This window comes from Candoia aspera, chromosome 3, assembly GCF_035149785.1.
Source record: "Candoia aspera isolate rCanAsp1 chromosome 3, rCanAsp1.hap2, whole genome shotgun sequence".
Classification (NCBI taxonomy): Eukaryota; Metazoa; Chordata; class Lepidosauria; order Squamata; family Boidae; genus Candoia; species Candoia aspera.
The window spans coordinates 142006302-142019780 of NC_086155.1; the positions used below are offsets into that span (position 1 = coordinate 142006302).

The 13479-nt window shown below is 37.8% G+C and overlaps 1 protein-coding gene across 2 annotated transcripts in view; it reads left to right on the plus strand.

The window, feature by feature from the left end:
- The first annotated feature begins 654 nt into the window (after positions 1 to 654).
- The window catches only part of ATXN1 (ataxin 1), a 265056-nt gene continuing 252231 nt past the window's right edge, over positions 655 to 13479 (plus strand). The window contains exons 1-2 of one of the 2 annotated variants that reach the window (XM_063298928.1): positions 655 to 931; positions 9077 to 9204. The gene's annotated coding sequence lies outside the window, so the exon portion shown is untranslated. Of the gene's footprint in view, positions 932 to 1623; positions 1923 to 9076; positions 9205 to 13479 lie in introns of those variants that run through there. The other variant, XM_063298929.1, reaches the window with a different exon arrangement.

Consider the following 13479-nt stretch of genomic DNA (forward strand, 5'->3'; position numbering starts at 1 on the left):
CCGCAACAGCTGGTTCCATCAACCTGGCCCCAGTGCCTGGGGGGAAAGCCAGGTCTTCATTGCTTTCTGGAAGGCCAACTTCTGTGTATCTGTGGGGAGGCTGTTGCATAAGGTAGGTGCCATGACAGGGACATACACTTCCAAGGCCTCACAAGGTGATGCTGTTTCAACAAGGGAACCTAGTGGATTAGGCAGAAACCATCAAGTAACTGGGCCCCATGGCATAAAGGGTATACACTAGGTCAAAATACCTATGAAGGTGCAAACCCCATTGAAGTTAATGTCCATTCTGAGTACAGATGCATACTAGAAGGCTCTAAGTATTTTTTTTCAAAATGGTATCACTTGCAAAAGTCTCTTTAAAAAAGGCAATCCTTGCCTCATATCCAGGGGGGATTGGGGACTTCAGAGAAGGAAGATGACAGACCTGTAGTGTGCATAAGTGTTTAACTTAGTGTGAAGGATAATGAAGGAAAGGCAAAGATACATGCAATAGTAACAAAACCCCACGTTCTTTGCTAAAAGCAAGGAAGAAACTTGGAAAGGGTTAAGGCTGGCTTGGCCAGGCTCTGTTGTGCGTATGCAATAATCTGTGTGGCTCTCTTGGCCGTCTGACAAAGAGTTGCCTCCTTCTCCTCCACCCCTTTGCATGAAGTAGGATCCTTGAGCTAACGCAGAGGCAGCCAACTGCTCCATATTTGCTTTCTATTACACATTTACATACTGGAGAAGAGAGAAGCGAGCTTCTACACACAGACATCATTTCTATTACAGTTGATGAGGAGGCAACTGTATCACACCGAAGGGGAAGAGAAATAAAATATTTTTTTAAAAAGATATAAAAAAAAGCCCAAGCCCTTGAGATCAGCTGGCAAGTTTTTTTTTCCGGTCTGCCTTCCCCACACCCCAGTCTCCACTGACACTTTATACAGTAAGTGGCTTTTTAAAATTCCTCCTCTGCTTTCGCTTCTCTTTCTCCCCCCTCCCTCCAAGCCTCCAGATATTTCCAGCTGGAAAAACACATACAAGGTTACTGGAAAGGGGGAAGGGCGACGTAATGCTCTGTTATGTCAAGGCTTGGAAGTCACCCTTACTAGAATCCTGTAATTGCATCTCTTCTTTCCTTCTTCCTCTCGTTTTCTCTCCCCCCGCCCCCCCTCCGGCTTTCGTGTTGAGGCTGGAGCGGGAGGAAGGAGGAACCAGGCCAGAATGGTTTTATTTTTATGTGCTGTGGGTGGTGCTGGCTGAAATTCTTTGCATTCTATGCATATGAGAAATCCCCCCCATCCACAAAAGCATAGAGTAAAGAAAGAACAGGAAGTCCTATGAACCCCCCCGCCCCGCGCGCATTTGGCTTGTGTGCTCGTTTGCTTTCCTTCCTCTCTAAAGTATCCAGGGCGTGCATTGGCGTTAAGCAGGGTGCCGAGATAGCTGCCTGCCTGTGCCTTCCTGCCGCTTTGCCCTAGTGCGTGACTGCGCTCGGGGAACCATTGGCGTGAGAAGTCGGGCGACGAGGAGCGTGTGGCGTTAGTACAGGCCCCGGAGTTTGAGCGTGTCCCGAAGCAACGCCCTCCGCCGGCTGCTGCGCTGGCCGCCGGCGCCGTCTGGCTAGAGCTGCGTCCCTCTTGCTGCTGAAGGCCGGCTGGGCTGCTGAGGGCGAGCAGAGGAGCGCGCGCCCTTCTCCCCTCCCCCGGCTTGATAGTAGGGAGGGCCAGTCGTCGCTGCACTGTATAGTACGGGGCTGGGTGGTTGCCGGAGGGGTGAATGAAGCGAAGAGGCGGCGCAGGAGGAGGAGGAGGAGGCGGCGCTGGGACAGGGATGTGCCCAGCAGCAGTAGCAGTTCCAGCTTCTTCACTATGCTCCTACATTCAGGCCCCAAATCGGCTGGCGGCTCCTCCGGCACTACAGCAAGGAGTCAGTGAGTGAGTAAAGGCCACTGCTGGGCACCAGGCAAGGAGGTAGGGCTCCGTTACAGGTGGAGGCCTGCGCTACCCTTCACCTTGACACATCCTCCCCGGCAGCTTCTGCTTTTAACCTTCCGCTAGTCTTTCCTTGGGAGAAAATACGCACCGTGCAGGACCTCCAAGGGGCTGCCAAGATTCTTCGGGCTTCCAGGAACGATCGGCTTTTCTGTAGACGTGACAGAGTTTCCCCACCTTTAAAAAAAAATGAAGGGGGGGAGAAGAAAGAAAATTTCGAGTATTAGTACCTTTGAATTATGTTCTGTGTCTCTGGGTGCTGTCCTGCTTCCCCTCACTCACTCTCAATTATTTTTAAAAAGTTATCCTATTTTAGTTTTCCGAAGCCTTAATCTAATCTCTAAGCCTTAAACAATTGCGTAGCCCCCTCAGATGTTAGAGCGAAAGTATTTTCTGGATATGTTGATCTGTATTGAAATGCTAATAGTAACAACAAAATAACATTTTAAAAGGCAGATACTGGAGGTGCTTTGGGTTTTGTAAAAAGAGCAGCAAAAAAGATCAGAAAGCAATGATAGAAAAGAGAGCAAATTGAAAGCTTGTTATATAATGCCACACTATGGGGCTAACAAGAACAAGCTATTTTTATTTTGTTTACCGTAAGGTATGCAATAGGGACTCCTCCAGAATAATATTTTCCCTAGTGATCATGAACCCAGATAGAATTAGAGGAGGAAGGAAATCCCAAAATTTATAATTTCATGATATGCATAATACATTAGTTTGTACAATTATGTATTTGAGTAACCACAATTACGTAGTTGCATGTATTAGTTTGTGGATTCTTTTTTCACCCATATATTTGAATATGAAATATTTCATGATGGATCTTTAGCAATCCACATTTTGTATTTTGACATGGTTAGTAATGACATATGCTTCAGTGTAGCCAGTTACTTTGCTGACGTTTTGGGGCAGTTTATTTCAGTTTCCAATGAAACCTTAACAGCAAATTCAGATTTCATCAGTGAATGTGGATTTGTTTGTCTGGCTGGTGAGGACAGCCTAGTTTTATTGCTCTTAGAATAAGGGTTATGAATGAGGAAGAGATAATTGAGGAGATAGTGTATTGCTTAGAGTTATAGGTTGTTATTTTTCTCTCCTTTTAACTGTTTTACAGGTCATAGTTGTGTTGAACAGAACTGTCCTTATTCTCGTCAACTGTAAGCAAAAAGCTGATAGATTTTCCACATTTCTGTGTGTGTGTGTGTGTGTGTGTGTGTGCACGCGATCATGTAGAGACATGTCAGTGGTGTAGGTTTCAGTGCACTCTCTCTAGCCCTGATCAGTCATGTAATTAGATTGAGGTGCCATGGTAACAGACGGTATTCATTGTCCATTCAGGTGCATTTTTCTTGTGACTGGAGTACCTCAAATGGGCTTATATTGCAGGGATGGACAACTTTTTAATCAGTTGTGTACTATTTATCTACTCTTTGCATGTGATATACATAATTTGCATGAAATTTGAAATAGAAAATATTAGGGGCTGCACGTAATATTGGAGCAGAGTTTCAACTTTGAATCTAGGAATTGCAATTCATAAGATTTTCTATAGAGCATTAGTAATGATTTTTTTTATTTTTGTTGTTTATAGATCTTTAGCAGCAGACTCATTGTCAAAAGTAGAAATTAGGTTAAGCTGGTTGCTCCATATTCTCTTGAAATTTTAGTTTTTTCAGAGGCTTGTAAAATAATGAGGAGTGGTAATGGCTCATCTCTCTTCTCTGCAGGAGTTTCTGAAAGCAGTTTAAGCTAAAGGTATTATTAATTGAGATACCAGAAAGCATTTGTGATTGCTTTTAAATTTGGAGGAGCTTCTTTTTAACTTTAACTTTCTTTGAGTTGCAGTTGGTTTATGATAATTGTTATTTTACTTTGAAGAAACTGTTTAGGGCAACTTGTAGGTCAGACAGCTTTGGCACCTTGCTATTTGCCTCTTTGTTTCAGTGGGGCTACCCAGATATATTTTGAATGACAGCAGTTCTTTAATAACATAAAATTTAATTAATTGGATTACTTAAAGATTAATTTGATATTTGAGTATTTAATTTGATGCTGAGAACTGAGATTTCATACTTTTCTTCTGTATTCCTCCCCTTCTGCAATGAAACAAGCTTTTTAGAATATTTAATCAGTCCCTTTATCTTCTCACAAGAGTGGCCCCAGGAAGTTGCTGTTTTTTTCATACTACTATGATACAGCTTGTTTATGTGTATCTGTGTCTTCTTTACTGTCCAAATGTGCCTTGTGTGTTCAGAACATCAAACCACTGTAGGAATTTAAAGGCTCCAACCCTAAGAAAATATTGCAAAGATAATAGCTTGCTACTTCCTGGAATGCATTTTCTAGCCATTATGTTGATTGATGAATGACTTTTACATCCCAGTTTCTAAAATTTACCCCATGTTTGTCAGGAGCACATAGGTTTGTGAGTAATTCTTGATAATGTTCTCATCTTGGATCCTGAATAGTGTCACTAGATTTCCCCATGAAGGCATTTGTAAATAGAAAGTTGTGTTGCATGCAAATACCATGGACATGTATTATTAGGAGACGAACAAATGTCTGTTGCTTTTTAAAACTTGTTCAGAGTTTATAGTCAAAAAAATTTTTTTTTCAGTAAAGGAATTTGAGTTGGTTGCTTGACCAAGGCAGGAATCATATGTGATACTTCCAATGTCTTGCAAAAGTAAAAAAAAAAAAAAAGACCCTGTTGTCTTAGTTTATCAATCTGTAGAAATTATTTTTAATCTAAACTACACCAACTAATGCAGGTAACATTGAAATAACAATTAATTTTAGAGTAAAATGTATCATAAATGTAACATAAATAGATTTTACTTGTTTTAGCTACAATCAGGTTAAGAAAGGTTTTAGAGAAAATTAACTGGAATTTAATAATATTTCTTTGAAGGTCATAGTGAGCACAATATAAATATTTTAACAGTCTCCTTAATGGTTTAGATAATTCTCCAATAGGTTTATTTTTATTTAGTTTTACTGTTCTAAGCACAATATTAAATTTAGGGAAGAGGAAAGCTTTTTATTATCGTTAATACATTTTTAATGCAAAGTAAAAACACATTGACAATGCCAAAGGTTCGTATTTGTGTACTTCTAGTCCCATGTTGATTAAAAAAAAAAAGTATTTTGCTATGCTCCAAAACTGAGTTATCACATTATTAGTATTCAGAACTTTCATCCCCATTAACAGTTTTGAAACTGGAAATGTTTATAATGTTTAATACTTTTTTTTAGTATTGTTGATTATAAGCATGTTCTTCATCTCTGTTTTAAAATTACTGGACTGGCATATTTCTCTCTGTCTGCCGAGTCTCAGCTTCATTTCTCCTCATGGTCTTTCAGAGCAGTTTCTCACACTAGCAGTCCTATTAAGGAAGGCTGTTATTAGTTTCCAGTCGCCATCACGTTCTGTTCAGATATCTGTTTTGAGCCAATGTGTCCAAGCCAGCAGTCTGGAAACAGAAAGCAAATGAATGTGACAGGGAATAGAAAGAGGAACACAGACTTAATTTTATAGAATGTCTCTTTGTCATAGTCTTGCTACTATGATATGATTGATTTGTTTATAAACCTTTATGAGTGCGTAGGAATGCTTTAGACCTGTGATTGAGATGTCTGAAGAATGATGTGCTTTCACCTTGGACTTCAAAACATAGTGAAAGGGCTTTTATTTTAAGTTATATTTTATACACAACCTTTCCTGCTTATATATATTTTTAAAATCATGTCAGAGAATCTTTATTGTAGTATTTACTGTAGAATCACCTATTGTGTAATAAAATATATGATCTAGTTCTTTGCTTTCTGACAGCTGGAGGCAGTGCTTTACATATATTGGTATCTGTGAGAACAAAAGTAGGCCTCAATTTTCCCCCCCTTTGCTACCACTATAGTGAATGTTGTCTGAAATGTTTACTGGTTTCAGGCATAATTTGTTAAGAAGCAGTTTCTTTGTTGAGAGAATCGAGTGCTTTGCTGACCCACTGATCTGGTGAATAATTAACTGTTTAGGTGCAATTCATGTACTTAGTACAAATAATAGATTTAGACTGCAATTCTCTATTCAGTTATCTGGGAATAAATTCAGTGAACTCACTTATTCATAACTTATATAGGATTGTGCCAGTATGGTTAAGATAAGAAATGAATTAAAAAAAACGCTGCAGGGTTAAACTACAGAGTTCTGCAGGTAGCACTGTATATTAGAATTTAAAGATAATGTGAGCATCTGGATAAATTTTTAAGATGTGAATTTATTCTGCAATTTTTAGGAGATTGTGATTTAATAAGTCAGTGGATCTTTTTGGTGAAATTTTACAAAAGGAAATCAGTAATTAATGGATATAATACACTAAGGAAGGTCTCTTGTACCACCCTTATTTAAATAGGATATGCAGAGGAAATCTTAATAGATTGTGCCCCATTTGATTAAATCTTCAGCTTAATTTGAATTAAAATGAAAAAATATAAAGTTCCAGCAGTTGAACCATGGAAGATAAACCATAATGCAAAGCCAGGGACAGACAACCAACTGCCCTCCAGATATCTTCAATTTCAACTCCTACCAGCCCTAGTGAGCACAGCCAAGGGCTAGGGAATGGTCAGTCTTGTCTGGGCTCAGAAGCTAAGCAAAGTCAGTACTTGGATGGGAGACCACCAGGATGTATACTTCCTAATCTACTGTATACTAGGCTAGGAAGTTGAGAAAACGTTCTGGAAGAAACATCCATGCCATTCTCTTGCAACCACTCCTGTACTGTTGCAAGAAAATGACATGGACATCTCCATAAAGTCACAAAGAATTTAGTTTGACTTAAAAAAGACTTTACCGTTGGAGTTAAAAAGTACGGAGGGGTATGTGTGTATGCACATACACACACATACAATTTCAAGGAGGAATGTTTTGCTTTTCAGCATATAAATTCAAGAAACATGAAACTATATGTTATAAAACAGTCTGACCAAAAGAAAGGAAGAATGTAATGTACTTGTTTACATTTGTAAGAGTTTGTACTTTAAATCTTGGCTGGAGTGTGTTACGAATAACATGGCAACCCTAAATATGAGGAAAGAGATGATAAAGTACTTCAGCTGATCCTAAAACTTCTCTTATTAAATCACTTTCCTGTTCTATTATTGTTTAAACTAGAAAGTTTCTGCTGAAATTCTGGGAATGGTGCATTCTGATAGAGAAGTAAACAAATTTAAATTTCTCACAATATGTTATTTATGCTATTGGATGTTCCAATAAGGTGGGTTATGCTTTTAAAAAATATACTATAATAATTTCAGATTCTTGGTATTTATTTTCTGATACTTCATTTTAATGAAAAAGCTTCTCTTGTAGAACCTTCTTTTGTAAAGGAAAACATTTGATCTGTACACGTAGCATCTATTGTCCCTGTAACAACATCATAAGCTGGTTTTCACAATCTTGTCCAAGTGCTAAGCGGAATTAAATGTGTCAGTATCGCTAATTGTGTGATGGCCAGCATTATCTGAAGAGCATATTTAGGTGAATTTTCTCTGTTGTTGCAGAGGCTTGCAATAGCATTCTTATGTGTCATCTGGCAATATTGGCTTCTGTTGTGTCATATTAGAGCAATTCATTTACATTGGCCTGGTTCAGGGTTTTTTTTGTTTTGTTTTGGGGTTAATGAAATGTATGATCTATTCCAGGAAAGAAATGATGGCTTACAGGCCACAATGAATAGAATTTCATATCACATTAAGTCAGAATAACATTATAGTTTAACCCAGGGCAGGCTATTTGGTGTGTTCCAGATGTTTTAAACTCCTGCATTCCCTAGCCCTTGGCTGTGCTCTCTAGGGCTGGTAGGAGTTGAAATTGAAGATATCTGGAGGGCAGTTGGTTGTCTGTCCCTGGCTTTGCATTATGGTTTATCTTCCATGGTTCAACTGCTGTTTTGTGATGTGTCTTTCAAATAGCTATAGTTCAGTCTAAATCCTAAAAGTTATGAATGCTATATTCCAGCCTTTTTCAACCTTTTGCCTCTAGAGGAGCCCTTGAAATATTTTTCAGGCCTTGGGGAGCCTCTGCACATTCAGGCTCAAATATAGGCCAGAAATTAAAAAATTATAATATTTCATGTGTAGGCCGGTATATATGCATTAACAGTGTTCTTAAACTAAAAATAAAGAATGAAACTTATCTCTTTAATGTGAAGCTGCCCGAATTTGAAATAATTTTTTAAATAAATCATGATCTCCCAGGGAACCCCCAGTGACCTCTCACAGAACCCTAGGGTCCTGTGGAACCCTGGTTGAGAAAGCCTGCTATATTCTGCTTTTTCATTTTTTTGTTACAATATTTGTCACTAAATACTGCTGATTTGTCTACTTCACAACAGGGAGATGCGGCTCTGCTATTATCTTTTGACATGATGAGGTCCTTTGAGTTTTGCTGCACCATTTTTTGGCTTTGTAGAGGGGGAGAGAGAAAGAACACAGCATATTTTAATTTCATTAAAATTAAGCTGATATACTAAAAAGCACCTGTCTTGCTTGCTTTTACATCACACTAAGACAGGTTGATGTAAAGGTAAAGACAAAAAAAAGTTGTACTTAAGTTTAAAGGTCACAGATTTTAAATGATTTTCTGAAACTATAAAAAAATCCTTTAGATGTTTGCTACACTGTACCAATGCATCTGCAATAAATCCACATTTGTTTGAGAGACACAGCCAATCTTCTCAAGCCTCTTTAGGATTCCTTTCTGAAGTTGAATTCTGACCAATACTACCCAGTTAGTCGATTGCAGATATTGTAGAGGTCTTTGAGGCATTTTAGCAATGTAATCTATTGAGTCATTTTAGTAGTATAATCCAGCATATTCAAAAGTAATCCTCATTGAGCTCAGTGGGATTTATTTCCAGATAATGTGTATTGGATTGCAGCCTAATAGATATTACAGTAGCATAAACTTATGTGAGATATAGCCCATTTCATCCTTTATTCTGCTTTATTCAAAACACATTTCATATGCTTGCTACTTTGTAAATGGGTGGTAAATTATAACAGTTTTCTGTATATTTTTTGCTTCTCTTCAGATTTTCAATCACAGACCCATCAAGCTGAAGAGACAATCTAAGCACTGAGTTTTTTCTTCACCTCTCCAAGACAACTGCAGCAACAAATTTTACCTTTCCTTAAAAGGTGCTCTTTTTCCCTAAATAAGGTGAGAATATAGTACCTACTTTTTGATAACACATCTTCAGAAGAGTTTAATTTGATCTGATTCTGGATACAATTTATAACTTTATGTTATTGACAAAACATAATATGCTCTTGTGTTCAAAATAATTTTTACTCCTCAGCCCTGGAAGTGTCACACAAAGTGCACTATCTCAAATGTTTATCATTTCTGCCTCGAGATTCTTTTGAAGCCTAGTTCAACTTCTAAGGATTGATTGTCCCTATTGATCTCTTCCATGAATGCCATGTTTGTTATGTTCTGGGTATAAAGTAAGATGTCTTCCCAATTGCATGAGTACACTAGATTTGCATTTCAGTTGTTGCTTGTTTGACTTCTAGAGCATGTGAGGGCAATAGTGGCCCCAAGAAGTATCTGATCATCTTGGGTAAGGGACTTTGGGAGTGGGCAGAGTGAAGTTTTTTATTTAACAAGTTATTCTAACATTTTCTTTCTATCTACAAAACAAGGGCACTTTGATAAAGTTTCAAAATGGATAATCACTGCCATTATTAATCAACATAGTAAAATACTAAGTACGCATGGAATTTCAAAGCAAAACAAAACATATCTGAGTCCCATGAATGTACACATTTATATAGAAGTTACACATACTACAATTGTGTCAGTACTGTCAGGGTTTGACTGGAGAGGTTTCCTCTTCTAATCACCTCTCCTGTTTTAAAGAGCTGTTCCTGTGCATCCTCTTTCTTTTATACTTTACTACTCTCCTCAATCTACAGATCACCGTGTTCTCTGCATTGTGCTGTTTTCCTGGATTAATCCCTGAGTCACACTGAATTCCTGTTATCCCAAGAACCCTTTGGGGGTCCCTAGGGTCCGCTCTACTGTGTGCGCTGAGAGTTGACAAAATAATTTCCTGCTGTTTTCTGTTTACATCCAGAAAAAAAGTAATTTAGCATTCCACTTACCTTTCCATAGAAAAGCCTTTAAATTACACAGTGCCTAATACACGTTTTATTGTGGGTGGGAGATACGGTATTGCATTTTAAAGAAGAGTAATTGCAAGAACTGTTAAGATGTAAAGATGTGCAATTTACACTTTGCAGTGCCTAGCTGAAATGGAAGTAGCATGGTTAAATCATGACATTGAATGATGAATGCTAGATAAAGCAGTTTCATACTTGTACCATTATATGCTTTGTTGCTGGAAAGAAAATTACAGACTAACTGATAGAACAGATTGGTAAATTATATTATAATAGCACTAATATTTATTTGGTGCCAGCAGTAGTACTGCATGATGTGTATTTCAGTTACTAGCCACCATTACAATGTGAGCGATGAATAGACAGCTCTTGATTTCTATGGTGCAACCACTCTTGTTATGACCTGCTTAATCTGATCATTATTCAGACTCAGAATCGATCCTATGTGCTCTTTTAGGATCTATATAAAGGCTTGTTAGTGTGTTTTAATGCTCCTCCTCAGGGCCAGTTTGGATTTCACCATTAGGAAGAATTCTGTTATTTGGTAAGAGCTTATTTGTAGAATTATCACAGCAATGTTTAGTGGGAAAATTCTTAAAAGTGCTGATATTTCATTGATGAAATTGTTCTTCATAATCAGTGCTGAATGATTTGTGCAAGCCCACACTGAATCATTAGAAATGTGCTATTTTTTTTATTATTTCTATTTCTTGCATCTTAAATCTTCATTTCAAACATTGGCTTCAAAAAATTGTTGGACCTGCTTCAGAAAACAGTTGGACCAATTCCTGGAAGTCATAGGGATCAATATCAGTTAGGTGTGATGGCAGTGTCGCTGTCTCTGAAGACCGTTTGCTGGGACAAACTGCTAGTCTAGATGGGCTAGAGGTCCAATCCAGCAGGGCACTGCTTATGTTTTTATGTTCTGATTAAGGAAATGTGTGGCTGATAGGGATGCTTTTATAATATAGTTCAATCCCATTAATGATCAAAGCAAATTTTAAAGGAGGTTGGGGTAACTGCAGTTGTGTCTAATGTAAGCTATCGTATATGTTTCTACTTAGTTTTAAATGTACATGACAATAGAGTACAGTACAGACTTCTACAGTTCTGGAGTGTGTACAGTTCTTACCTTGATGCAGTTGTCATCCTTGTTCAATAAGATGAAAGCATGATTCATCAGTTTAACAAACAAACCACCTGAGTGTGTGCCTATAGTAAGTGTTGCATGTAGTATTCCTTGCTGGAGTGGAACAATGGACATATTTGCAGAGTAATTATGATCAATACTGACAATGTTTGGAGTACTAATATATGTGAATACTTAGAGTTTTGTTATTTGCCCTGCTTCTTTTGAATTGTTGCTTTTATGCATATCAGTGTTTTTTCATATTTTTGTAAAAATATTTAAAATGAGTATTGCTGTTTGTACAGTAATCTAGTTTTTTAAAAAAAAGAAAATTTTCAACATGGGGAAGGTATTAGTGCCCCCTGCTGTTTGAGTGAGAGAACTTTATTCAACAGGAACAGGCGAATTAATTATAGTTTGCTTTCACTCTATTCAATTGTATTAAGGGGTATTTAATTTTTTTAAAAATGTTGTCAATTTAGTGTTGATGATCAGCTGTTAATATTGGTCGAAGCTCTAGATTCTTGAAACTGCCTCAGTGTTGATGTAATTTTCACAAGAATCTTCACTGTATTCAAATTCCTTAAGATACATTTCATGTGTGTATTCTGTTTTCCCCCTAATGCTGGAGATAAAATATCCTACAAATGAAAATTGAGATTTTCAAACCTCTTTCATAGAAATTTAAGAAAGGCAACATATCCCTTCAGTTCTTAGTTAAAATATCAGTGGTCTCTTGTGAACATATGAAAAATAGGACTAGGACTGGTTGCCTAGGCCTGGAGAAAACCCAGTTTAGGAACGTGCTCAACATAGTGAGCGGTGTGCAATTCTGAGCAAGTGACTCTCTGTCCTCACAGAATTGCCATGAGGATATTGGGAGATGGGATGGACTGCCTTATTGAGAGAAATACAAGTGTAAATTTAATAAATAAAAGGTAAAGATATGTGCTAAATTGAGCATCTTGGAAGTGAAATATTAGTCTCTTAATAAAAAAGTAAAAATAATATCAATTTTACCCAATTCTCCTTTGTGGCATAATTTTTACAGAAGTAGGCCCACAGCGATGTCACTTGCTGTGTTAAGTTTCAGCCTGTTTCTAGGTCTGAGCAAAATACTTGAGATATTTTGCTGGAGTGCATACGAAGCACATATTTTTGAACTGTTAAAGCAGCTGAATGACTTTCAAGGCTGACATGGCTGCTTTTGAAGGTGGTCCCTTCTGTTTCCACATGCACTGACATGCTCAGTGCCTTTGCTTTGTTCATTGGAGAGAGCTGAGAGCAGCTTCCAAAGTTTCTACATAAGCCTTGCAAACAATGTAGCTGCTTTAATGACATGAAAACAGGTGCTTCTTATGCCCTCCCATATTCGTAAAGCCCGTCTTTCAAATGCTTTGCAAGGTTATGTACATACATTTTATATAAACAAAAAATATATGCTTGGATATAGAAAACAATTGAAGAAATGAGAAAATAGTGGACAATGGTTGCCTTTGCTGGACAGGTAGTCCTTGCTTAATGAACAGTTGGGACTGGCAATTCTGTTGCTAAGTGATACAGTTAAGTGAAAATCGTGTGACCGTGCTGGACTTAAGATGTCAGGGTGCTGTGGTCATTAAGTGAGACATCACATGACTGGGACTTCACATTTTACTGCCTGCTTCTCCATTGACTTTGCTTGTTGGAAGCTGGCTGTGAAGCTCACAAATGGTGATCACATGACTGTGGGATGCTGCGACAGTTATAAATGTGTGCTGTTTGCAAAGCACCTGAATTGTAATCATGTGACTGCAGGGATGCTGCAATGGTCATAAGTTTGAGGACTGGTCATAAAGTTACTTTTTCAGCACTGTTGTAATTTTGAATGGTCACTAAATAGGCCAGTCATTAACTGAGGACTACCTGTATCTTTTTATTTCTTTCAATAAAGAATTAAAGATTTCAGTCAGATAATTACAAATACAGGTCTCATTCAGTTGAAGTACTGTGTGACTTCAGTTTCACCCAATGACAAAATTTAAGGTGCTTAATTTTCATTAAATCGTTCATATCAGAACCTGATTTTTTTAATGTTCCAACTCCAAACAGGAATTTTTTAGTACTACTTTCGCAGTTGTATACCATGCTGTAGTTAATTTAGTGAAGAGTTCTTTAGTGAAAATAATGGTTCAGTGATTC